At 34.0% G+C, this 25,600-nt stretch overlaps 1 protein-coding gene across 4 annotated transcripts in view; it reads left to right on the top strand.

Moving 5' to 3' along the window:
• SLC16A7 (solute carrier family 16 member 7) overlaps positions 1 to 25,600 on the top strand; it is a 277,627-nt gene that overhangs the window by 125,487 nt on the left and 126,540 nt on the right. For all 4 annotated transcript variants that reach the window (XM_074226250.1, XM_074226249.1, XM_074226248.1 and 1 more), the window contains one exon: positions 7,359 to 7,447. The gene's annotated coding sequence lies outside the window, so the exon portion shown is untranslated. The remainder of the gene's footprint in view (positions 1 to 7,358; positions 7,448 to 25,600) is intronic.

Raw genomic sequence — 25,600 nt, 5'->3', positions numbered from 1 at the left:
GGATTGGTGAGAATAGTTAAGTTATTCACACCTGATCATCTTACAATATTCATGTTACAGAATATGTGGAAAAACATTGAGCAGTATGTCTTACACAGCATGTGGTCCACCACACCTTCTAGGAGACCCTTATAATCTTAACAAACAACCTTTCTACTTTGTACAAAGTCTTGGCTTTTGCAGTCCAGCATAGTCATATGGGGGGGGGGGTTGTTTTGATTAATTAGTCCAGAGAGCTATAATAACCTTATCACATATAATCAATCACCTATTTTCACTAAGTTCTGGTTAAAATTTGGTTTTATTGACCCGTGAAATTCTGGCTTAATCCAATGTTTGAATGCAGTACTTCAAAGTTCAAAAACTTTTTTTTTAAATAGTAAGAATATTTATTTCTTCCAATGTTGAGAAGCTATTAGTTGTTTTTCATCCCTAATGGAATACATTTAATTTCTAAGTAGTATGTACATCTTTTCTCCAAGCTCCTCAGCTGGAACATTGGTTACTGGTAAAACCATGCCCTAAAGTTGCACTTTAATAAATAATAGAATTATTTTTAAAGTGTGCAAATATTTGTCTTATTCTAAATCAAATTTTGATAATTATTGACTCAGGAAACTAGCCACTTGTACTATTGGTACAAATGAATTATTTTATGAAGGAGTATAAACTCCAATCCTTATAATATATGTGTGTTTTAAGATTAATGTCTTGAGTTTTTTTATGTTTGCTGTCTTAACCATTGTTTTCACATACAATGACAATGAATTTTAAGTTTTTTCCAAGTATAAAATATATCAACACAAAACTGAAAGAGGATTAGGTTGCATGAAGTCTTTACTACATTCTAGATAATGATATAGATCATAATCTGTTACTAAAAATTGTTTTCAAGTAATTGAATAAAATTGCAAGTATGAAGCAAAAACAAGAGCCCAACAACATTTCTGTTACTTTGTACAAAGTACATTTCACTTTGCTTCTACTCATATAAATCAGTCTTTCCAGGCTTTTCTGAGACTATCTTGTTTATCATTTCTCATAGCAGAGTAATATTTCATCATAATCATATGCCACAATTCTTTTAGCCATTCCTGTATTGATGGACATCCCCCAATTTTCAAATCTTTGCCACAAGAAGAGAACTGCATAAATATTTTTGTATATAAATTCTTTCCCTTTTTAAAAAATCTCTTTTGGGATACAGGCTTCATGGTGGCATTGCTAGAACAAAGGACATGTGAATGATTTTATAGCCATTTGGACATAGTTCCAAATTGCTCTAAAGATTGGTTGAATCAGTTCAGAACTCCACCAACAATACATTAAGTTCTCATTTTTCCCACACATCCTCCAACATTTGTCACCTTCCTTTTCTGTCCTATTAGTCAATCTAAGGTATGAGGTAGCACTTCAGAATTGTTTTAATTTGCCATTCTCCAATCAATAGTGAGATTATTTTTTTCATATGGCTATGGATAGTTTTGATTACTTCATCTGAAAACTATTAATATTTTATTCTTTTATCAATTGGAGAATGGCTCTTATTTTTTCAAATTAGTCTCAGTTCTGTATATGTTTGAGTAATGAGGTCTTTATGACCCAATGAACAAAAAATATTATTAGCAGTTTTCTTTGAAATGGCAAAGAATTAGAAATTGGGGGGATACCTATCCTTGTGGAATGGCTAATCAAATTATTATATGAAAGTGATGGCGTTCTATTGGCAGACTTTGACTTAAATGATCTGATACTGAATGAACTGAATGGAGCCAAGAAAACATTGTACATAGCAACACTGTTTGATGATTAACTATGATGGATTTAGTTTTCCTCAGTAGTAAAATTATCAAAGACAATTCTAAAGAACTCATGATAGAAAATACCATCTACATCCAGAGAAAGAACTATGGAGTCTGAATATTAACCAAGGCATACTAGTTTCCATCTAAGAAACTTACTTTATTATTTATTTTTGTTTTCTCTTGGTTTTTTGTTCTATTTTGTTCTGATTCTTCTTTCACAACCTGACTAATATTGCAATATGTTTAACATTAAACATATATAACCTATATAGGATTGCTCACTGTCAAGGGGAAGGGGGAGGGAAGAAGAGAAAAAATGTGAAATTCAAGATCTTACAGAAGATGAGGTAAATGTTGAAGTTGATCTTTGCATGTGGTTGGAATAATCAATCAATAAGTGAATGGGTAAACAAATTAATTAATAAATAGATAAAAGACATAGGACCTTGCTTCTTTTTCACAGTTTCACAGCTAGTATTGCTAGCTATATTTCTCTCCATCCTGTTTCTCCTCCATTTATTCTGTTCTCTCCTTTCACCTGTTCCTCTTCAAAAGTTTTCTTAGGGCAGCTAGGTGGTACAGTGGATGGAACACCAGTCCTAGAGTCAGGTGGACCTGAGTTCAAATTCGGTCTCAGACACTTGATAATTATCTAGATGTGTGACCTTGGGGAAGTCACTTAACCCCACTGCCTTGTAAAAACAGGATTTTGCTTTTGACTAATCCCTCCCCCAATCTGCCCCCTCCTTCTCTTATTTTCTTACCCTCCTACTTTCCTGTAAGGTAAGGTAGATTTCTATACCCAATTGAGTGTATATGTTATTCTCTCTGAGCCAGTTTTGATGAGAGTAAAGTTCAATCACTCCTCCTTAACTCTCTCTTCTTCCTCTCCATTTTTCTTGTCCTACTCTCCCTTTCTCTTTTTCCATATATTCCTCTTTCACTACTTAATTTTATTTTTTTTTTGATATTATTCCTTTATATTCAATTCACTCCTGTATGTTCTCTGCGTGTGCATATACATACATATTTATACTTCTATTAATCTAGTAATCAGAAAGTTCTTATGAGTTATGAGTATTATATTCCCATGTAGGAATGCAAACAGTTTATTAAGTTATGATTTCTCTTTCCTATTTACTTTTTTATTCTTCTCTTGAATCTTGTATTTCAAAGTCAGATTTTCTATTCAGCTTTGATCTTTTCATGAATGCTTGAAGTTCCTCTATTTCACTGAATATCCATTTTTCCCTGAAGGAATATGCTCAGTTTTCTCATTCAGGTGATTCTTTGTTTTAATCTTGGTATCTCTGCCCTCTGCAATACCACATCCCATGCCCTCCTTTTCTTTAATGTAAATTCTTGTGTTATTCTAACTGTGGGTCCATTATACTTGAATTGTTTCTTTCTGGTTGCAAGTAATGTATTCTCCTTGATCTGGGAACTATGGAATTTAGCTATAATATTCATAAAAATTTTCATTTTGGGATCTCCTTCAGGAAGTGATTCTTTCAATTTCTATTTTATTCTCTGATCCTAGAATATCAGGGCACTTTTCCTTGATAATGTTTTTACAGATAATGTTTAGTTTGTGCAATAATTTTTAAATTATCTATTCTGGATCTATGTTCCAGGTCAGTTTTTTTTCTGAGATATTTCACATTGTCTTCTATTTTCCATTCTTTTTTTAATTTTTCTATTCTTTTTTTCATTTTTTCATTCTTTTATTTTGATTTTATTGTTTCTTGATTTCTCATAAAGTCATTAGTTTTCATTTGTTCAATTCTAATTTTTAAGGAATGATTTTCTTCAGTGAACTTTTGTACCTCCTCCATTTAACCAATTTTACTTTTTAAGGCATTCTTTTCATTGACTTTTTATACCTCTTTTACCATTTAGCTTAGTCTATTTTTGATGGTATTAGGTTCATTAGTAATTTTTTGTCTCCTCTACCAAGCTGTTGACTTTTTTGCATTATGTTCTTGCAAAACTCTCATTTCTCTTCCCAATTTTTCCTCTTTTACTTGATCTTTTAAAATCATTTTTTGAGCTCTTTCATAATCTGAGATAAATTTATTTTTACTTTGGAGAAATTAGATTTAGGAACTTTAATTTTGTTGTTGTCTTCCAAGTGTGTCATCAGAGTCATTTTCAGTGGTTGGAATATTTTTTTTCTGTTTGTTCCTTTTTCCAGTTTATTTCTTGAATTTTTAGTTCTGTTAAAGTAGGGTTCTGCTTGGGGCGGCTAGGTGGCACAGTGGATAAAGCACTGGCCCTGGAGTCAGGAGTACCTGGGTTCAAATCCGGTCTCAGACACTTAATAATTACCTAGCCATGTGACCTTGGGCAAGCCACTTAACCCCATTTGCCTTGCAAAAACTAAAAAGAAAAAAAAAAGTAGGGCTCTGCTTCCAGGATAGAAGGTGCACTGTCCCAAACTTCATAGATTTTTCTGTAACTGTTTCCAGAGATATTTCTAGGGACCTGTAAGTTTCCATTTCTTCCAAGATGATATGATCCAAAGAGAATTGTTTCCTTCTATCCTGATCTATGCTCTGGTGAATGAGTGACCATAAACTCTCTTTTCTGCTCTGGAACTGTAAGAAGGGTCCTTGATCCACTGTGGCCACAAGCTCTGATGTGCTAGTACTCTTCTTGTCCCTGAGTCTTCCACCCAAGTCTGTGACATGGATCTGAGTATGGACAAAGTTACAACAAACTAGCAAAGAAACTCCTGTAATCTGTGCTGAGAGCTCTGGAAGTAGCTGCTGCAGCTGTTGATTCAGTGGCTCCCAAGACCTGCTCTAGGTTTTCTGGGACCGGATCTGGCAGAATCTATACTAGACTGTGCTCCACACTCACCCAGTTTCAAAAAAGCTTTCCTGTTGACCTTCTAAGTTGTCTTTGGCATCGCAGGGTTGCTTGGTCTGGAAAGCACCACTCTTACCACTGATTCAGTTGCTCCATGACCTGCTACTGGTTTGCTGGGGCCAAGAGTGAGCTGGCACAGCTTGCCCTGGACTGAACTCTTCTTTCACCCTCGAGCAACACACCTTTTTGGCTTCCCTTTTAACTTTTCTTGGGCTGAAAAATTGTTTCCTTCCATCTTTTTGTGGGTTTCTGCTGCTCTGGAATTTGTTTAGAGTAATTATTTAAAGGTATTTAGAGAGGTTTGGGGAAAAGCTCAAATGAGTCCCTGCCTTTACCCTGTCTCTTGCTATTCTATATGGAAATTATTAGGAGTATAATCTTGTGACTTTGGAAGATCAAAACAAATGTCTGTAACTGAGAAATCCATTTGTAGTTAAAATATACAATTGTCATTATCAAATAGAAAGGGAACTGTGAGGGGCAACTAGGTGGTGCAGTGGATAGAGCACTGGTCCTGGAGTCAGGAGTACCTGAGTTCAAATGTGACCTCAGACACTTAATAATTATCTAGCTGTGTGGCCTTGGGCAAGCCACTTAACCCCATTGTCTTGCAAAAAAAAAAAAAAAAAACCCTAAAAAAAGAAAGGGAACTGACTCGGAGCTTAGACAACTTGGATGCAGATTCTATCTCAAACTTGTATTGTCTAGGGACAGTCCATTAATCTTACTGGTTCTCAATTTTCTCTTTTGGGAAGTAAAGGGATTGAATTAAATGCCCCCTGAGATTTCTTCAAGTTCAATATAGGTCTTAAATCATCACAACTATATAATTAGATAGTGCTTTATGACATGAATTTTTCTTCATTTTATCCTATGATAATTCTAGGAAGTACCTAGGGTAGTGATATTTTGACCATTTTATAGATGAGTTAACTGAGACAGTAGGATTTAACCATTTGTTCAATATGCTGTTAAGTGGAAGAGATGGGCCCTAAATGCAGGTCTTCTAATGTAGAGGCAAATATTCTCTACACTACCTGGATATATACATACATATATATATATATATATATATATATATATATATATATATATATATATATATATATATGAATGACTTGTTATCCACTGACAAGGATTTATTAAACATGAACTATGTACTAGGTCCTATAATAGGCACTGAGATTAGAAGTATGAATAATGAGAAAATCCTTGAAAGGAGTTTACATTTTAATGTTGAGGCAACTAGGACATATGAATATATAATGCATAATATGTATGTATATATTATATCTCACATTTATTTACCAATGTGCCAATGTGAATATGTATATATATCTACATATACTATTTATGTGTAGTATACATTGTTCTTTATATTGTACTATACTCAGAACAAAAAGAAAATAAAAATAAATATATACAATATAGTTAAATAAATATGTGTATTTATGTGCGTGTATATGTACTACTATTTTATCTCCATTAGCATGTAAACTTCTTTCAGACTTGGATTTGTTCTTCCTGTCTGAGTGCTCAGTACCTGGACACACACACAGATATATACACTTATATGTACATAAATATAATTACAGATCTGTATATATTAAAAAGAAATAAATGTATGGATATATATATATATGTATGTATGTATGTATAAAACAAAACAGTTAAGGAGAGACTGGATTGGCAATTAGGGGGAACCAGGAACAATTTCATGCATAGGGTGAAATTTGAGCTCAGACTAGAAGGAAGAGCAGTATTCTCTGGGACAAAAGTGAAAAAGGAGTTTATTTCAGGAATAGAGTAGGGAGGAAACAGTGCAAACACATTCAGATGATACAGTGTCCTGTGTAAAGACCTGAGAGAAGGCCAGTTTGGCTGGGTTATAGAGTGCAAGATAGGAGGGCAAGTTGTAAAGGACTTTAAAATGCAAACAGAAGAGTTCATGTTTTATCTTAGAAGCATAGCAACAATTGAATTGATTGAGTAGGAGAGTCACATGGTTAGAGTTATGCTTTAGGAAAATTACTTTGGCAGCAATGTGTAAGATGGATTGGAGGGAGAGAAACTTGGGTGGGGGAGACCATTTAGGAGATAGCTACAATAATGTCAATTATTAAATTATTAAATAAATGTAAATCATGTATAAAGATTATATTTGTTTCTTTTAGATGTAAGTAATGTGATCAATGTTTCACATATATGTGTATATAAAAGTATAATAATATTCAAAGGTTAGTTTAAAAAACACTTAAAATGAATTAACTTAATATTATGACTTTCCAGACCTGGTGCTTTCGGATAAATCCAAACTTAAATTCTTCTGTACTCTCATGGGATCTCACCTAAAGCATAAGGATGTGTGCAAGGAAGGACAGTGTGAGCCAAGCTCAAATCATAATAACCCAGTGATAACTTTAGTGCTGGTGTCAAATCCTATAACTAAATCCTCTGGCACCTCCAGCTAAAGACATTTAAATATTTGAAACAGGACACAGAATAAGCAGAAGATGAAAAAGTGCAGAGGAGATGGCTAAAAGTAATCAACAATCCAGATATTCTTATTCTCTCAGCATTTTTGCACATCAGAAGGAAGAAATAAACTTTTACTCATTATTCCATTTTGTTCCAGCGTCACAGCCCTTTCTCACTTATTATGTTCTTTGATTTTTTTTTCAGGCCTTTATCCTAGTGCAATGCTTTCCTGTGAAACACCTTCAAACTGAATCTTGGAACAGAACTGACTATTGGGCCTAGAGAGCTAATATGTGAGTATGTCCTTTTGGTTTGCCCCAATGATGTTGTTTTATCTAATTTCTCTTTATTTGTTCTCCACTTAGTGAACTACAAATGTATGATATTCTTGACCTAGCTTAGGAAATTGAACCATGGTAATATAGGGCGATAGTGTTTGGGAAACCCACAAACATACAAGTTCATCATTTTTCCTGTGATTGTAATTAATAAATTCATAATCTTAAAAAAATTATTTTACAAAGAGTATTCCAGTATTCTTATACAAGCTCTTAATCCATAAACAGTGTTCTGAATCAGCCAAGTCTTATTTATAAGCTTATCTTGTGAAACTACAACATGACAAAGGCTTAGGGGTGCAACAAATATATATTAAAAGTCAATTGGACAAAAATAAAGTCAGTTGGGAAACAAACTATATCCCAGAGCTCTCCCTTCTCTTCTCACAGTGGATCTAAACCCCAGACAGATTCAGAATTATTTTGGCCTGATAGATATTTACTAGAGAGGTGAAAGTCTGAGGTCAGCTGTTTTAAAAATAGTTCCAGATTGGGTCTCCAAAGGGAATGACTGGAACTACCCAACTAGATTGCTGTCAGCAAAGGATTATGAAAGGACCCCTTTGACTTTAGGAACTTTTTGCATATTTCAGCATATTTTTAATAGTGCATCTTTCAAAAAATGTAACTTATGCATTTATAACTGCTAATACAGAAATATACATGTTAGAATGCACATAAATGTGTATTCACACATAACTATTATAAACTCTGGTGCTTTGTTAAATGTATAAACTCACTGGTTTGGGTGTTCCCTCATTTTGTTCAGATGACAACATATTCCAGGTGATACTGTTCATGTTCTTAATGGATCCAAACATTGAAAATCTATCCCAGAGGGACAGATATTTCATTCTAGGCTCCTATGGCTTATGATACCTTTATTATAGAACTTAATGTTTGCATCCAATTTTCTTTGCATTAGGGTAGCTAATCTCTTTTTCTACATCTCTAGTTGATGATATTGTTGATTCTACTTCTTGGCATGTTGGCAACTGTCAGAAAAATGAAACAACTTAATTGCATGTATCAGGTGTCTCTCCAATGCTTTTTGGGTCAGTTGCAACTTTAATTAGGGATTTTGATATTCCAATCCTTTCAGCTACACAGAATCGCTGAGAGGAATGTTTATTGGTTTACCAATGTGTTTTAACACATTGGAATTGCTTGGACATCTTGAAAGTACTGTTTTCTCAAATGAAAAGTTTCCCAGCATTTTCCTCTCATTTAGTCTTGGATGCAATTCACTCACCATAGAACCATATTGTCTATAAGTAGTTACTGTCCCAAATAATGATGTTATAACTCAATTAACTATCCAACCAACTGCATCATGTCATAATCTGAAGCATTTGGGATGGTGGTTGTTTTTCCTGCATAGATTTTTTTTTTTATGTTTTGAGACATGAAGAAGTTGGCACAATATCATTTGAAAATAGTAAAATCTGAATGATTTCACAATATCTAGGAAATTCCTTTTTTTGCTAAGTTCTTACCCTGAACAGCCTCCAATGCCTTTGGAATATTTTACTTTATTACTTGATTGATACCAGCAATCAATGATATGTTTATATATATATATATATATATATATATGCAAAAATAATATATGCTTATTTGTATATGCATATTTATGTATGTATGTGTTTAATTATAATAAAATAATAATAATAATAATAATAATAATAAACATCAATTATAATAGCTAATTGATATATAGCACTTACCATCTGCCAAGGTATCAAAGTGGTTCAGTCAAGAAAATTCAGCTTCAAATATGGCCTCGATATTAACCAGTTATGTAACTCTGGGAAAGTCACTTAAACCTATTTGCCTCAGTTTCCTCAAATGTAAAAGAAGCTACCAAAGAAAATGGTAAGCCACTCCATTCTTTTTGTCAAGGCAAATGGGGTTAAGGGAGTTGCCCAAGGTCATACAGCTGAGTAAGTATCAAGTATCTGAAGCTGTATTTGAATTCAGGTCCTCCTGACTCTGGGGTTGGTGTTCTATCCGCCATACCACCAAGTTGTCTCTGACTCTATTATCTTTGCCAAGAAAACTTCAAATGGGATCAATGAGAGTGGGACACGACTGAAAATACTGAACAACATTTACCAGATACTGTGCTATGGAATTTACAATTATTATTTCATTTGATCCTTGCAACATCTCTGGGAAGTAGGCACTGTCATTATTCCTATTTACAGATGAGGAAATGTAGGCAAACAGAGTTTAAGTGATTTGACCAAAGTCACACAACTAGAAAGATTCTGAGAGCAGATTTGAAGTCAACTATTCCTGAGTCCAGACCAAGCTCTCTATCCACTACCCCATCTAACTGCATGTGTAGGCATTGGTATATAAAGTTTAAGGGCTTGTGATATCCTCCATTATGTAAGGGTAGATCACAACCTTTCTAGACCTAAGTAGATTTTATTTGTGAGTAGTTATAGAACTCAAATCAGTTCTCACCCAGGGGAAAATCTTCTGATAATAATAAGCCCCTCCAAATAAGTTGGATCAGTGTCTGATTACAAAACCTTATATCTGTTTTCAGAAGGGACTTTGAAGTCTATGATCCTTTGACACTAGAGAGAGATTGAATGGCAGACACACATATACAAAGAGATTGACACTCATCTGTGTTTAGGTTTAGGGACCTCTTTGTCTGAACAAAGCAGATCATCACTTTTTTAATATAAAAATGAGTTGCATGAGAGGTTTAAAAATCTGGTTCAGGGATAAAGAAAGAGGCAGGAAGCCAACCTAGGTCTTCTTGTCTCTGAAACTAGTTATCTCTACCCACTAAGCAATGCTTTCTTGGCATATGTAAATGTAAGTATAAGATTTTACAAACACACATATACATATAAATCCATATACACATAAATATATAGATGTGTATGTATTTATATGTTCATACACAACTATACAGAACTAGTTGATGTCTCACTTTCTCCTCCAGAGTCATCTGGGTATAGTGATCAGATACACAATTTTGAAATTGAATCTGAGTTCAAAGAAACAATTTTTCTCATATGGGTACTATATAGATCCACATATGTGTGAATACACTTTATATGCAAACATATATGCACTATATATGTATTCATATGTGTGTATCATGTATATGAAAATATGTGCATGCATATATTCATATTTATGTTCACATATATGCATCCTCTTCTATGTATATAAATACACTACATAGTTATATATTATGAGAAGAAAGACAGAAAGTCAGATGAAGACAGTAAGAAACAGAGAGACAAAAAGAGAAAGAGAGTGAGAGACACAGTGGGGGGGCATGGAGAGAAAGTACAGATTGAAGTGAGAGGGAGTAAAAATATGAGAGAGATACAGAATGACAGTGAATTGTAGTTGGAAAGATATGCTACAATGTAACCATGGACAAGTGTTTTTGATAACTCTCTAAAACCATATATCCAAATTCTGAGTTTGGCATCTGACACTTGACACTTACCAGGTGTGTGATCTTGGGCAAATCACTTAACCCTGATTATCTTGTATCTAGGTGTTATTGTCCTTTAGTCATTCTGATTCATATCTAATCACTAGACCCAGATGACTCTGAAGGAGAAAGTGAGACAGATTACTTTGCAGTTATAATTTCCCTATACAATGAAATCAAAGGTTGATATTGCAATACACAAATGTACACATGTGTCTAGTGCAAGTATGTCTACGTACATATATATATGCGTGTCCACGTGCATTGACCCAAAACTTTTTATGGCAGGGAAATGAGTTGAGCAAAACTAGATGTTTCTTCAGTACCTATTTCTATCCAATTACTGACTGCTCAGGTTTCCTTCTGGGATATCTGATTCATACTTTCCCAAGCAACAAAAGTATTCTTGTTTCTAGATTGGTTAATGTTTTGATTAATGTTTGCTTTTCCTATTGCTTAAATATAAAGTCAAATGTACTGATTTATATGCTTCAAATTGAGCCTTTTTCTTCCTTCCTTCCTTCCTTCCTTCCTTCCTTCCTTCCTTCCTTCCTTCCTTCCTTCCTTCCTTCCTCCCTACTTTGTTTCTTTCATTCCTTTTTTCCTCAAGCCCATGAGTACATTGGACTAGGGAACTCCTATTAATATGTATCCCTCTATCAATGAAGAACAAAATTTGCAACTTTATAGAGTTGTCTAGGGGCAGGCATCTGGAAAGTTAAGTGACTTACTTATGGTTAAACCTTCAGTTTGTTTCAGTCCTCCTTCAAGCTTCTTCCTGGAAAATTTAACTTCATCATCCTTTATTTGACCACCTACCCTCAGGTTCCAGACTAAAAAATAGCAGTTCCCATAGTCCTTTTCAAAGTACTATTGCAAAACTCCATTTAATTTTGGTGTTTAAAGTTCAGACTAAAAACTATCTCATAGACTAGCCATGTTCTATCCATCTTTTAAGGCTCAGAGATATTATTGGGTTCAATACATTTGAATTTATGTAAGTAAAAGTCGTGTTTTTAGAAGTTCTACTCTATTTGTAGAATCTTGAAACTATAACAGATGAAGTACAAACCCTAAGTAAATTGGGAAGATCATTGTGTTGACTTAGTCAAAAAAAAAAGTCCATTGGAACAGAGAAATGAAGTACAGCTGGGTAGCCTACAAATAGGGGAAGGCATACTTTCTCCCTTTGTGAGCCCAATTGAATCCCTAGGAGAGGAGAGCTTATTGATAAAACTGGAACCTAAGGGCCAGTGGTCAAACAAATAACAATGAAGGTACTAGGCTACACTTTCCAGGAAGAAGCTTGAAAAGTCTGTTTTACCTAGGGAAAATACTGACCATTGAAAAAAAAAAGTCAGGGGGCAGCTAGATGGCACAGTAGATAGAGCACCAGCCTTGGAGTCAAGAGAACCTGAGTTCAAATGTGACCTCAAACATTTGATATTTACTAATGTGACCTTGGGCAAGTCACTAATAACCCCATTGCCCCACAAAAAAAATAATGAGAAAAATGAGTCCATGATTAAAATGAAATAATAAAATGACCTTTTTTAAAGGAAGACAGTGCTGATGCCAAGTGCCAAAGTCTTGTAATTATTATAAATAGTTATGATTTTATGTGGAAGATTCTGTTTGTAGAATTGAATGGGACAATTTTATTTTGTAGAAGTTTTACATTTTTACTAGTTTATATCTTAAATTAATCCTCATTTTGGATGAATTCCTATTTTCTTAAGAAGAATATCAAACATTATCTCATGTTGAGTGGTGGTCCAGCCAGTGGATTTAATATTCCCTTAAATACCATTACCACATTGCTTGTGCATTTCTAATGTTTTTTGTAATGTCTTTAGAACCAAAAGAAATAACCTCTCTTGATTTCACAAATGGTAATGAAAAATCCACAGCACATTAAGCTTCCTTTAATAGTCCCAGTGGCTATAGCAACAGACAGCCACACTATACTTAATCATGTTATTACAGTATAACCCACAAGTTGGGAGATTTTCATGACAGTTATTAGAATTTAATGTCACTCCCTCTGAATCAGATATTTATGATAGAAGTATCTAGTAACCTGCCTCCTGTTCTTCTAAACTGTCCTTCAAACTACCTTACCTTTTCAAATTTAGGCACTTCTTCCTTTTCTATTATCAGGTTCCTAGATGGGGAGGAATGCTTAAGGGCAGAAATATAAGCTTATGAGAAGACCTTAGTCCTTAAACAACAGATCACAATGAAGAGGTACAGATAATACAGAAAGAGAAGGTAGTTTGCTTTATAATATCACACTTAACAAAGTCTTGAGCTCATCCTAGCTCTGATGCTTCTCTGATATTTCATGCTAAGCATAACATTTAATCTTCCTAAGCCTCAGCTGATAAAAAAAATGGGTTTAAAAATCTATTTCACAGTCATTGCAAAGAATGTGCCCTGTAAATGGTAGTGTGATAGGTAACTGTGAGCATTTTCTGTTTTCCAGTGTCCAATGATTAATGGTAGAACCATAAGTCTAGAAGCCTAAAGTGGTGCCCATCAATTGGAGAATGCCTGATCAAACTATAGTATATGAATATAAAGGGATACTATTTTGCTACTGGAAATTATGTAATGGAAGCTTTAAAAGAATTTTTGAAAGACTTACATGATTGGGTAGGTAATAAAGTGAGCAGAATTGGAATAATTTATATAATAATAATAAGCATTATAAATATATAATAACTTGAGTCAGGGGGCTCAATGTTCCAATGGACTTTTCTTTCTAAGTCAACACAATGATATTCCCAATTTACTTAGGGTTTGTACTTCAACTGTTACAGTTTCAAGGTTCAACAAATAGAATAGAACTTTTAAAAACATGATTTTTACTTATATAAATTCAAATGTATTGAACCCAATAATATCTCTGAGCCTTAAAAGATGGATAGAACATGATTAGTCTGTGAGATAGTTTTTAGTCTGGACTTAAATGCCAAAATTAAATGGAGTTTTGCAATAATTGAAAAAGACTATGGAAATGACTATTTTTTTAGTCTGGAACCTCAGTGCAGGGAGTCAAAGTTTCCATTTAACTCTGATTAACACAATTACTAAAAATGCTTATAAAGAACTGATAGAGGGGCACGACATCAACTTCCTGACAGAAAGGTGATATACTCAAGGTACAGAGTTACATACATACATACATATATATATATATATATATATATGCATTATATGTAATATACAGAAATTATATTAACACACAGAGAGTCATTTAAATTGACTACAACTCTTCATGATCCCATTTAGGGTTTTCTTGGCACACATTATTCACCTTCATGATAGAGAAAAAAAATGTCCATCCTCACTACCAAACTATTAGCCAAATCTTAAGTAAGATTTTTTTTCCCATTATATTTTGAACTATGAAAGCCATATATAATTCACTTTGGTGAATCATCATACCTTGATTTATTTTACAGATGGAAGAAATGAGAAACTCTTATTTGGGGTGATATGTAATACTGAGAATCTAGTGTAACTCTTAAAATACAATTTAGAAATGATTAACACAGTAGATAAAATCTTCTTGCACAATGAAAAGGCTTTTCCAGATCATTTGACAGATGAGGAACCAGAGTTAAATGACTGGCCCAGGTTCAGTCTTCTTGATCCCAGATTGGTACTGAATACCCAGCTATCCCTTTTAGAGATAACTAATAAAAGTTTTTATTATTGTTGCTCTTTGCTCAACTATATACTTTTATAGAAAAATTTTAAAAATTACTTGGAGGCTGGGATCCCCCAAAAATAAATCCCCAGGAATAATACAGTCAAGTTCAAGAATGCCCCAAATCAAAGAGGAAAATATTAACAGTAGCTAGAAGGAAACAATTCAAATATTGTGAAGCTACAGTCAAGATTACACAGGATTTAGCAGCATCCATAATAAGGGCTGGTAGGGCTTTGAATATAATATTCTGGAAAGCAAAAGAGCTTGGAATGCAACCAAGAATCAACTACCCAGGAAAACTGAACATCCTCTTCCAGGGGAAAAGATGGACTTTCAATGAAAGAGGGGAATTTCAAATGTTCCTTTGAAGTGACCAGAGCTGAACAGAAAATTTGATCTTCCAGGTGGGGATATAACCAGTTTAATCAGGTGAAGCATAAAGTAGACAAGAAGGGTAAATTATGAGGAATTTAATGATGTTGAACTGTATATATTCCTGCATGGGAAGATGATACTGATAATACTCATATGAAGCTTCTCATTAGCAGTTAGAAGGAGCTTTTATAGACTAAGCACAGGAAGGAGCTGAATTTGAAAATATAATATATTGTAAAATTGAAATCAATGGGTGAAAAGGAAATGTACTGACAGAAAGGGAAAAGAGAGGTAGGATAGACTAAGATATTTTATGTTAGAGTCAAGAAATAGCTTTTTCAATGGTATATAAGGGAAGAAGGTGAGGGGGAATGAGGGAACCTTCTCATCAGAAATGGCTGAGAGAAAATAACATACATATTTAATAGAGTATAGAAATATAGAGGAAAAATAGAGAAAGGAGATGGGAGAAAGGGGAGAAGGGGGAGGGATGGGGGGATCATGGGAGAGGATAGTCAGATATAACACATTTTCTTTTTTTTACTTTTTGCAAGGTGATGGGATTAGATGGCCTGGCTGTTACCACAGGGCTGGGTCTTTGGGGTGGGATGTGGACTTGGGGCCTCCTAGTCCCAGGGCTAGTGCTCTGTCTGCTGGGCACACATTTGAAGAAGACAATGTGAAAGGAAAGAGAAAATATAATAAATGTTAGTGGGGCAGAATGGATGGAGGGAATTACAATCAGCAATAGCATCTGTGGAAAAGTATGGAAGTGACTTCTCTGATGGACGTATGACAAAGAATACAATCTACCCCAAAGATAGAACTGATAGTATTGAAACACAGACTGCAGCACTTTTTTTTTTTTCTCTCTTCTTTCACTTTATTTCTCATGAGGATTTTTATTTTTGTGGGGGGGAGGGGGAATTATGTTTACTCTTGCAAGGCTATTTTAGTAGTGTGCAAACAAATAAAAATGTAAATTAAAAAATTGGCAGGTAAAAGGGAGAGGTAATAGATTTTATTAATTTTAAAAATTAAGTTTATTTTTTTTTAAAGTAAAGTAATACAGTTCTTCCTCTTTAAGGTAGACCTATGGACTTGGTTCATATATTGTAGCTTTATTGGAAGCTGAATTGAATTTAAGGTCAAGTGACCTGGGTACTATTCCAAATTGACTACATGCTAGCTATCCCACTAGGTGACAATGAGAATATCATTTAACTTCTGAATTTCTCTTTTCTTTTCAATAAATTGAAGATATTGTACTAAATTATCATAGATTCATTTTTTAGTTTTGAAAATCTGACTTTCCCTATGAATGTATGTAGTAAGGAACAAAATTTTGTTGGCAAGTGATCATCTTTGTGGCAGCTCTAAGAAACAAAGTATCCATTTGGTCAAGGTTAGTCAATGAAAGAACCGTGGTATCAGTTTGGTCAGGGATAGACAGTGAAAGAGTCATGGAGAAAGTGGAATTTTTTTTTGGTGTGAAAATTTGGTTTGTTTTTTTTTAAAGATTTTATTTATTTTGAGTTTTAAAATTTTTCACCTAATCTTACTTCCCTCCCCCCACCCCCCCACAGAAGGCAAATTGTCAGTCTTTACATTGTTTCCATGGTATACATTGATCCAAATTGAATATGATGAGAGAAAAATCATATCCTTAAGGAAGAAACATAAAGTATAAGAGATAGTGAGATCAGACAATAAGATATCAGTTTTTTCCCCCCCTAAATTAAAGGTAATAGTCCTTGGTCTTTGTTCAAACTTCACAGTTGTTTCTCTGGATACAAATGGTATTCTCCATTGCAGACAGCCCCAAATTGTCCCTGATTATTTCACTAATGGAATGAGTTGAGTCCATCAAGGTTGATCAGAGCCTCCATGTTGCTGTTAGGGTGTACAGTGTTTTTCTGGTTCTGCTCATCTCACTCAGCATCAATTCATGCAAATCCCTCCAGGCTTCCCTGAAATCCCATCCCTCCTGGTTTCTAATGGAACAATAGTGTTCCATGACATATATATATATATATATATATATATATATATATATATCACAGTTTGCTAAGCCATTCCCCAATGGAAGGACATTTACTTGATTTCCAGAGAAAGTGGAATTATAATAATAGAATAATGGGATAGATTTGAATAGGTAAAAAAGGACTGAGAAAACATTTCAGACAGGGAATAAAATTCCTGAAATAAAGGCATTTGCTTAAAAGAATGTTTTATCATCATCTGGAAATAGCATCAGAAGCTTTTATTATAGGAAAAACCTAAGGAGTGACTCTAGTGTTTTTTTTTAATTAGACAAGGTTTTTAAAATCTTTTCATTTTGCGAGAAGATTTTGTCCACTTTGTTTATCATTTCTAAATAGTATTTTAAGAGTTACACTAGGGGTGGCTAGGTGGCGCAGTGGATAGAGCACCAGCCCTGGAGTCAGGAGTTCCTGAGTTTAAATCCAGCCTCAGACACTTAATAATTACCTAGCTGTGTGGCCTTGGGCAAGCCACTTAACCTCACTGCCTTGCAAAAAAAAAATCTAAAAAAAAAAGAGTTACACTAGATTCTCACTACTGCATATCACCCCGAATAAGAGTTTCTCATTTCTTCTGTCTGAAATAACACAAGATTTGTTGATTCACCAAAATGAATTACATATGACTTGTATAGTTCAAAACATAATGGGAAAAGAAAAAAATCTTAAGATTTGGCTAATATTTCAGTAGTGAGGATGGACTTTTTTTTTCCATCATGAAGGTGAATAATCTGTGCTTTACGTATAATGTTATTGGTATGAGGAACTCCTGGCTGAGGAAATTCCATTAATGCAAATTGGCAATATATATTGAGGTTTGTTGAGAGCATTGAGAGGTTAAGTGTCTTGCTCAGGACATATCCTGGATGCAGGATATGTCTGAAATAGGATTTTAGCCCAACTTTTACTGGATTTGAATGTGACTTTATATCCACTACACCAGGGTTGTTTTGTCTCTACCCTGAAACAATGGGGAAAAAAAAAGTTTTAAAGGTGATATTTGTGTTATTGATGCCCAAATTATATACCTTATAAATGTGGGTGGCCTTAAACGTACTTTCAAAGGTACTTTGTGGACAAGTAACCTCAAAGCATGATCTAATAATTTCCCTTAAATTGAAATTGAAAGGATTCCCACTAGGAACATAATGAGGCTGGAACAATGCAACCTCTCAGTCTGACCTCTGAGAATGATAAAGTATGAAAAGGTCCTTATCAGTAATCCAAAAACCTAGTTTTCCACTCTATCATTAATTCTCTGTGTGACTCTGGGTGAGTTATTTCACTTTTCTGAGCCTCAGTTTCCATTTCAGCAAAATGAATAACTGGGTTAGATTAGCTTTAAAATTACTTTCTAGTCTAAAAATCTATGATTGATAGAAACTAAATTGTCTTCTTAATACACCATGCCCCAGGAATTTAACTTGGTACTCACAACATCATAAATCAAACAAGAGCGCACAAAATCTGAACATACCAAATACCATGGGTGTCAATTTCTAGTATTAGTGTTCTGTTGAACATTGTAATGAATGGACTTCTAAAATTTAGATATTTGCTGATTTTTTTGGATTATCATTTCCTTCTCTATGTCTGATATTGGCAAGGTTCCTTTTTTAAATGTAAATCTTACTTTTTCTTAGATCTTATAACAATGAGTTTATGACATAACTGACAGTTGAAGTGACACTCACTGTATTAATGAATAAGGGTAGTTATGTATTTATTTCCCTATTGAAAATTTTAATACAAACATGTGATAAAATTAATGAATGCCTTTTCTCTCTCCATTTTCAGAAATATTCAGTTTTTAAAAAATTTATAGAGGCAATGAAGATTACTTAGTTTATGGGTTACAGATGCTGCAAAAAGGCTTAAACTAGGGTTATCTTAGGCAAAATTTTTGACCAGAGCAATACTCTGACTTTCTACCTAAACTGACCTTTGTAAGTGTGAAAGTCACCTTCTCAAAGTTCATGTTTATAAAATCACTTTAGCCAGATGAATCTTATTACTCCTTTGTATTCTCCCCACACAGCATGTTTTCATGTGTACAAATTCTGTCTTCCAGTTTTGTATTTTATTAATGACTATTCTATAACCATACATTTTGAGAGCAGGTAACAACACTAAAGCCTAGAAAGATAAAGACATAATTATGTAGATAGATAGAAAGAGAAATAGATGCATAGATATACATATATACAAATATATATGTGTTAAATATGTATTTTTAGTTCCATATAAAAAGATATATATATATATATATATATATACATATATATATATATATCTATATACACACAAAGAAAAATGCCTGTTTGATTGTTTTTTAGTCAGGCACAGCTCTTCATAATCCCATTTGGGGTTCTCTTTTCAAAGTTACTGGAGTGGATTATCATTTCCTTCTCTATGTCTGAGATCAGATATGAACTAAGATCTTCCTGAGACCTGGCACTCTATCCTCTGGTCCACTTAGCTGTACACAGACACACACAGACACACACACATTCATATAATAGGTGCTTATATGTATGTTCACATACACATGCATGTGCATTTTTACATGTATATGTATGCACATATGTGTTTGATGTATAGCCTATAAACTGGTCTATCACTATGTAAATAGGCAATAAACTTTTACAGAAGAACAACCTGGATTGTTTTTGTGAATCTCTATGACATTTAATGACCCTCGGATTTTTTTCTGACACAAGAGTTCTTTTTAAAAAATATCAATACTCCATAAATTGAGGCTGCTAGTGGTACACTTGATAGAACTCCAAGCCTGGAGTCAAGACAACCTGAGTCCAAATCCAGTTTCAGATACTTAATAATTATGTGACCCTGATCAAGTTACCTGATCTCTGTTTACCTCATTTTCCTCATCAGTGAAACGAAGATAATAACATCTAGCTGGAAGGTTGTTTCGAGGATCAAATAAGATATTTTTGTTAAAGTTTCTAGTTCCATATATGTTATGTAATAGACACAATATATTATATATTATATGAATAAACTATATGTATATATATATATATATATATATATATAAACATTTCAATAAATGTTTAAACCTTTCTCCTTAAGCCAGTAATTCACTGATATGAAGTAAAAAAAAATGTTAACTTTTGTTAGTATAATATTAGTGGGGCTGTATGATGAGCAGTTATTCAGCTGCTCCTTTTTCCCTCTCCTCATCCTCAATGATTTGTTGTAAAGAAGGATTTCTTCATCTAAATGCTCTTCTGACAAAAAGAATCTTTAATTCTCTCCCCTTCCCCTCCCCCATTCACTCACACTCTCTCTCTCTCTCTCTCTCTCTCTCTTTCATTGTCTAGTAATTCCTTGAATATTCATCAAAAATGCTTAGCACAGTGCCTAGGACATAGTTGGTACTATGCAAATTGTTGCTCACCATCCCCAATGTAATTGTGGTTTTATTTTTGCAAGGTAGTGGGGTTAAGTGACTTTCTTAAGGTCACACAGCTAGGCAATTATTAAGTGTCTGAACTATATTTGAACTCAGGTACTTCTGACTCCAGGGCTGGTGCTCTATCCACTGAGCCACCTAGCTACCCCAAGAATATAATTGTTAAGTCTCCTAAGAATTAAAATTTTGTGATACCCAAAAGACAATAAAAAAGTATTTAGTAGGGGTGGCTAGGTGACGCAGTGGATAGAGCACTGGCCCTAGAGTCAGGGGTACCCAAGTTCAAATCTGGCCTCAGACACTTAATAATTACCTAGCTGTGTGGCCTTGGGCAAGCCACTTAACCCCATTTGCCTTGCAAAAAAAATAGTAAAAATATTATCAGAATTTAAAAAAACAGCAAAACTTTAATCCAGTAATACAGTAACAAGAAGAGATAGCCAATCAATAAAAAATTCACTTGCTTCAGTAGTATGCAAATAGCATCAAGAGTTCCATAGTGTGCCCTGTTGGATATTTAGTATTTATAAGAGGTCATTAGTAAAAGTTACACTGGATGATAAGGCATGGATGGGAACTAATCTGCATTGTTAGAAGGTGTTGGAATTACATTCATAGCATTGAAATTACTGTTCTATTTAAAAATCAAAGCATTAATAATGATAAAGCAGTATATTCCATATAATTATTAACCAACTGAATTTGGAATTAGAGACATGGATTTAAAACCAAGCTCTTTAGTTTAGCATCTTTTTGACTCTGGACAAGTAATATAATCTTGCTTCTCAATTTTTTTTCTACATATTCATCAGCAAATGTTAATAATTCTCCAATTTATCTATATGACCAGGTCAAAATGGTTATCATTCCTTTTCAAGAACATATAGGCTAAAATTTTCATCAAGTTATAAAATTCCAGAAACTTAAATTAGACCAACACTTCACACCCTATACCAAGATAAGATCCAAATGGTTACAAGATTTAGACATAAAAAACAATATAAACAAACTAGAAGATCAAGGAGTAGTTTACCTGTCAGATCTATGGAAAGGGAAATAGTTTATGACCACCGAGGAGACGGAGAACATCATTCAAAACAAACTGGATAATTTTGACTACATTAAATTAAAAAGCTTTTGCACAGACAAAACAAAAATCACTGTAACCAAGATCAAAAGAAATGTAGTGAATTGGGAAACATTTTTTGCAAGTAGTATTTCTGACAAAGGACTCATACCTAAAATATTTAGAGAACTGAGTCAGATCTTCTAAAAAGCAAGCCATTCCCCAATTGACAAATGGTCAAAGGATATGCAAAGGTAATTTACAGCTGAGGAAATCAAAGCAATCCATAGTTATATGAAAAATTTCCCCAAATCATTCTTATTAGAGAAATGCAAATTAAAGCATCTCTGAGATATCACCTCACACCTCTCAGACTGGCCAATATGACCAGAAAGGACAATGATCAATGTTGGAAGGGATGCGGGAAATCTTGGACACTAATACATTGTTGGTGGAGCTGTGAACTCATCCAACCTTTCTGGAGAGCAATCTGGGATTGTGCCCAAAGGGCAACAAAACTGTGCATACCCTTTGACCCAGCAATTCCACTACTGGGTCTATACCCTGAAGAGATGATAAAAAAGGATAAAAAACAGCACTTGTACAAAAAATATTTATAGAAGCCCTGTTTATGGTGGCAAAAAATTGGAAATTAAGTGAATGTCCTTCAATTGGGGAATGGCTTAACAAATTGTGGTACATGTATGTCATGGTACACTATTTTTCTGTTAGAAACCAAGAGGTATGGCAATTCAGGGAAGCCTGGAAAGATTTAATGAACTGATGCTGGGCAAGATGAACAGAACTAGAAAAACATTATAAACCCTAACAGCAACATGGGGGTGATGTACTTGCTCTTCCCTTCAGTGCAAAAGCCAGGAACAATTTTGAGCTATTGCAATGGAGAATTCCATCTCTATTAAGAGAAACAACTGTGGAGTGTGAACAAAGACCAAGGACTATTACCTTTAATTTAGAAAACAACCTGGTATCTTATTGTCTGATCTTGCTATCTCTTATACTTTACTTTTCTTCCTTAATGATAGGATTTCTCCCTCATCACATTCAACTGAGATCAATGTATAGCATGGAACCAATGTAAACACTAACAGAATGCCTTTTGTGGGGGGTGGGGGAAGGGAAGCAACAATGGGGGAAAAATTTTAAAACTCAAATAAATAAACTCTTTCTTTGAAAAAAAAATTATAAAACTCCAAAGAGGGACAGTACTTTAGTAATCATACAGTACAATCCCCTTATTTCGCCGATGAGTAAATTGTACCACCCATTAAACTTAAAGGGTCAAGTTTAAGCTTATGTCAAAAACAAATTTAGGGAAGCAACCAGTTTTCCTGATTCTAAACTTCATAGTTTTTGTCAAGGCATGTTAGTGTTATAAGTCAGGGTCAGAAAGAAAATTGTATTGTCTAATTTAAAAAAATTCCCAACATCTAATACATTTTAGTCACAAAAAGGCCTTAATTTTATTCTCGTTAATTACACAATTCACCTGATTGTTTCCTCAAAGTTCTTCATTTTGTTTATGGAAATCTGGCTAGAGAGGGATAATTGCAGAATATAGATTTGCTCAGATTTGGATCTAGGAATCTGTAATTCTAAAAGCATGTTAAATTGTTGTCTTTGTACAAACTTGCTGTATTGACTGTCTTCTGAGACTAGATGACAGACTACTTGGCAGAGTTTCTCTAATAGATCACATGCTTCAGTTACTTCTTCAGTTGATCAGTTCCATTAATGTCTCTGTTGTTGGCAAAAAAGGAAAATGGTTTCAAATGATGGGACATTTGCTTTTTCATGAAATAAAAGGCAGTGCTTTCTACATGAGACAACTTGTTCATTGAGGAGGGATTTCATTTTGTAAGGGAATTTGACCAATCATTTCCCTTCTATTTTTTCATCAATAGTTTTAACAATAGAAGGAATCAGTCTTCCTTTCTGATGTAGTTGAGGATGTGTTAGTTCAAGCCATCAAGGAAAAAAAATGAATCAAAGCAAATCTTGAGTTGTTTTCTTCAAGGAGGCAGACTCCACCTCATACCTCCATAGTATCTTTTTAAAAAGGGGTGGATTCTGGACCTATAGTACTTTGTGGCTGTTAAGATTAGGGTAGTCTTCCTAGGAAAATAAAAACTAAGTGATAAGCTTGATAAGAAATATAAGAACCCTTTCATCTTAGATTTTTTTTTCTGAGGATATCAGAATCCTGTCTTTTTACTTAACTTTTATAGTTTTGACAAGTGACCAAAGATTCAATACACAAGCTACCTTCTTTAAGTTTTTCTCTCCTATTGTTGCAATTGTTAGCACAAATCATTTATCTTTTCCCCCTACTTAGACACAAGGTGGGGAATTTTTAAATCTCATTAGACAGAAATGAAGCACGGAATTTGGGAATAAAAGCTTAAACAATTTAATTGTTTAGCAGATATACCTTATCTCCAGACTTGTTGGATAGAACTCTTCATATGGAATTAGAAAAACCTGAATTTAAATCTAGTCTAAAGATTCTAACTCTGTGAGCCTGTGGAAGCCACCTAATCTCTGCCTCAAATATAAAAAATAGGATAATAAGAGAACCTATCCCTCAGGGCTGTAGTGAAAACCAAATGATATTTGTAAAAGTGCTCAGCACAATGACTGGATTGATACATATATGCATATATGTGCATAGTAAGCACTATGTAAATGCTTATTCCCTTAACCTTAATTGCCAGTTATTCATTGACAAATAATAAATGAGAATGTATTAACGTTTTATAATGTAATAATGATGAGAATGTGTTGTGAGTAGAATTATTTGCTTATTCCCCCCCCCAAAAAAAAACTTGTTGCATGGATGAGTTTCTGCATGTAAATGTTCCTTCTCTGTCTTTGAAAATTATTCAAAAAATCTGTAGATGGATAAGTATACACAGAGAGAGAGAGAGAGAGAGAGAGAGAGATAAATGGACACTTGGCAGATTGATATTTTGACTAACAAATCCCAGAGACTATCCTTGGACAAGATCTGACAGTATTAAATCTATTTCTTTGAAAACACTCCCCCTTCAACTGACTCCTCCCCTAATCAAATACATCAAGACTAGAAAAGGCCTATGATTAATAATGTTATTAAAGACCAAATAAATGTCTATAAACAGGAAAAGTAGACAGACTTAATCTGTGCCCAAAGGGAATGTTTCAGGTTTCCAGAAGAATGCTTGGGGTGGGGGGAGATAATGTATCACTGCCCTAGGCTCTGCTGTCCATATAATACCTGAACCAAGATTACTCATTCCCAGTGGCTAGATGGAAAAATATTAGGTTTGCTTCCTTTCTTTGCAGTAATTACTTCTGACTGTGTTTTTATATTCTCAGCTATGTATGCCACTTTTCATGGCCTTCCTTTTTCCAACTCCATTTTCCTTTATTAAAGTTCCTAAGAAACCAGATTTCTTTTCTTGCTTCCACACAGAGTGATTTCCCAGATTTATCTGGGGGAACATAACCTATTATTGGACATTAGTGTATAATATGATATTTTTAAGATGGAATTCATATTTCTTGAGCAATATATTTCTGATCAGAAGTTAGTCTCTTAACCTTTAACTAAAGGTTATAAAATGCAGTCTGTTATGTAAGGCCTGTCTCCTACAATGTTGACCACACCTGTGTCAATACTATCTGGTTATCTCAATGTTAGTACCTGATCAACAAACTTTAAGATAAGAGACATCTTGGATGAGTAGAGAGAAAATCCTATTGTTGTTTGTAAACATTTACTCTCCAGCATAAGTGGAATTCTCATCAAATAGGAATTTTCAGTAAATATTATAAGATTTGAGAAGTATTTGTAAAACCATGTCATCTATGTGAAATCTCATTCAAACTGCATAAAAATTCCCCAAAATGTTGGGTCAATGTTGGTGTTTGCTAGAATGCCATCCATCCATGGGTTCTGATAAGATATTAGAGAAACTTCATTTATAAAACTCACTT

Source organism: Macrotis lagotis, chromosome 2 (assembly GCF_037893015.1).
Source record: "Macrotis lagotis isolate mMagLag1 chromosome 2, bilby.v1.9.chrom.fasta, whole genome shotgun sequence".
NCBI classification, from domain to species: Eukaryota; Metazoa; Chordata; class Mammalia; order Peramelemorphia; family Peramelidae; genus Macrotis; species Macrotis lagotis.
Note: the sequence above shows the minus strand (reverse complement) of the source record. Positions and strands in the feature narration are given on the sequence as shown.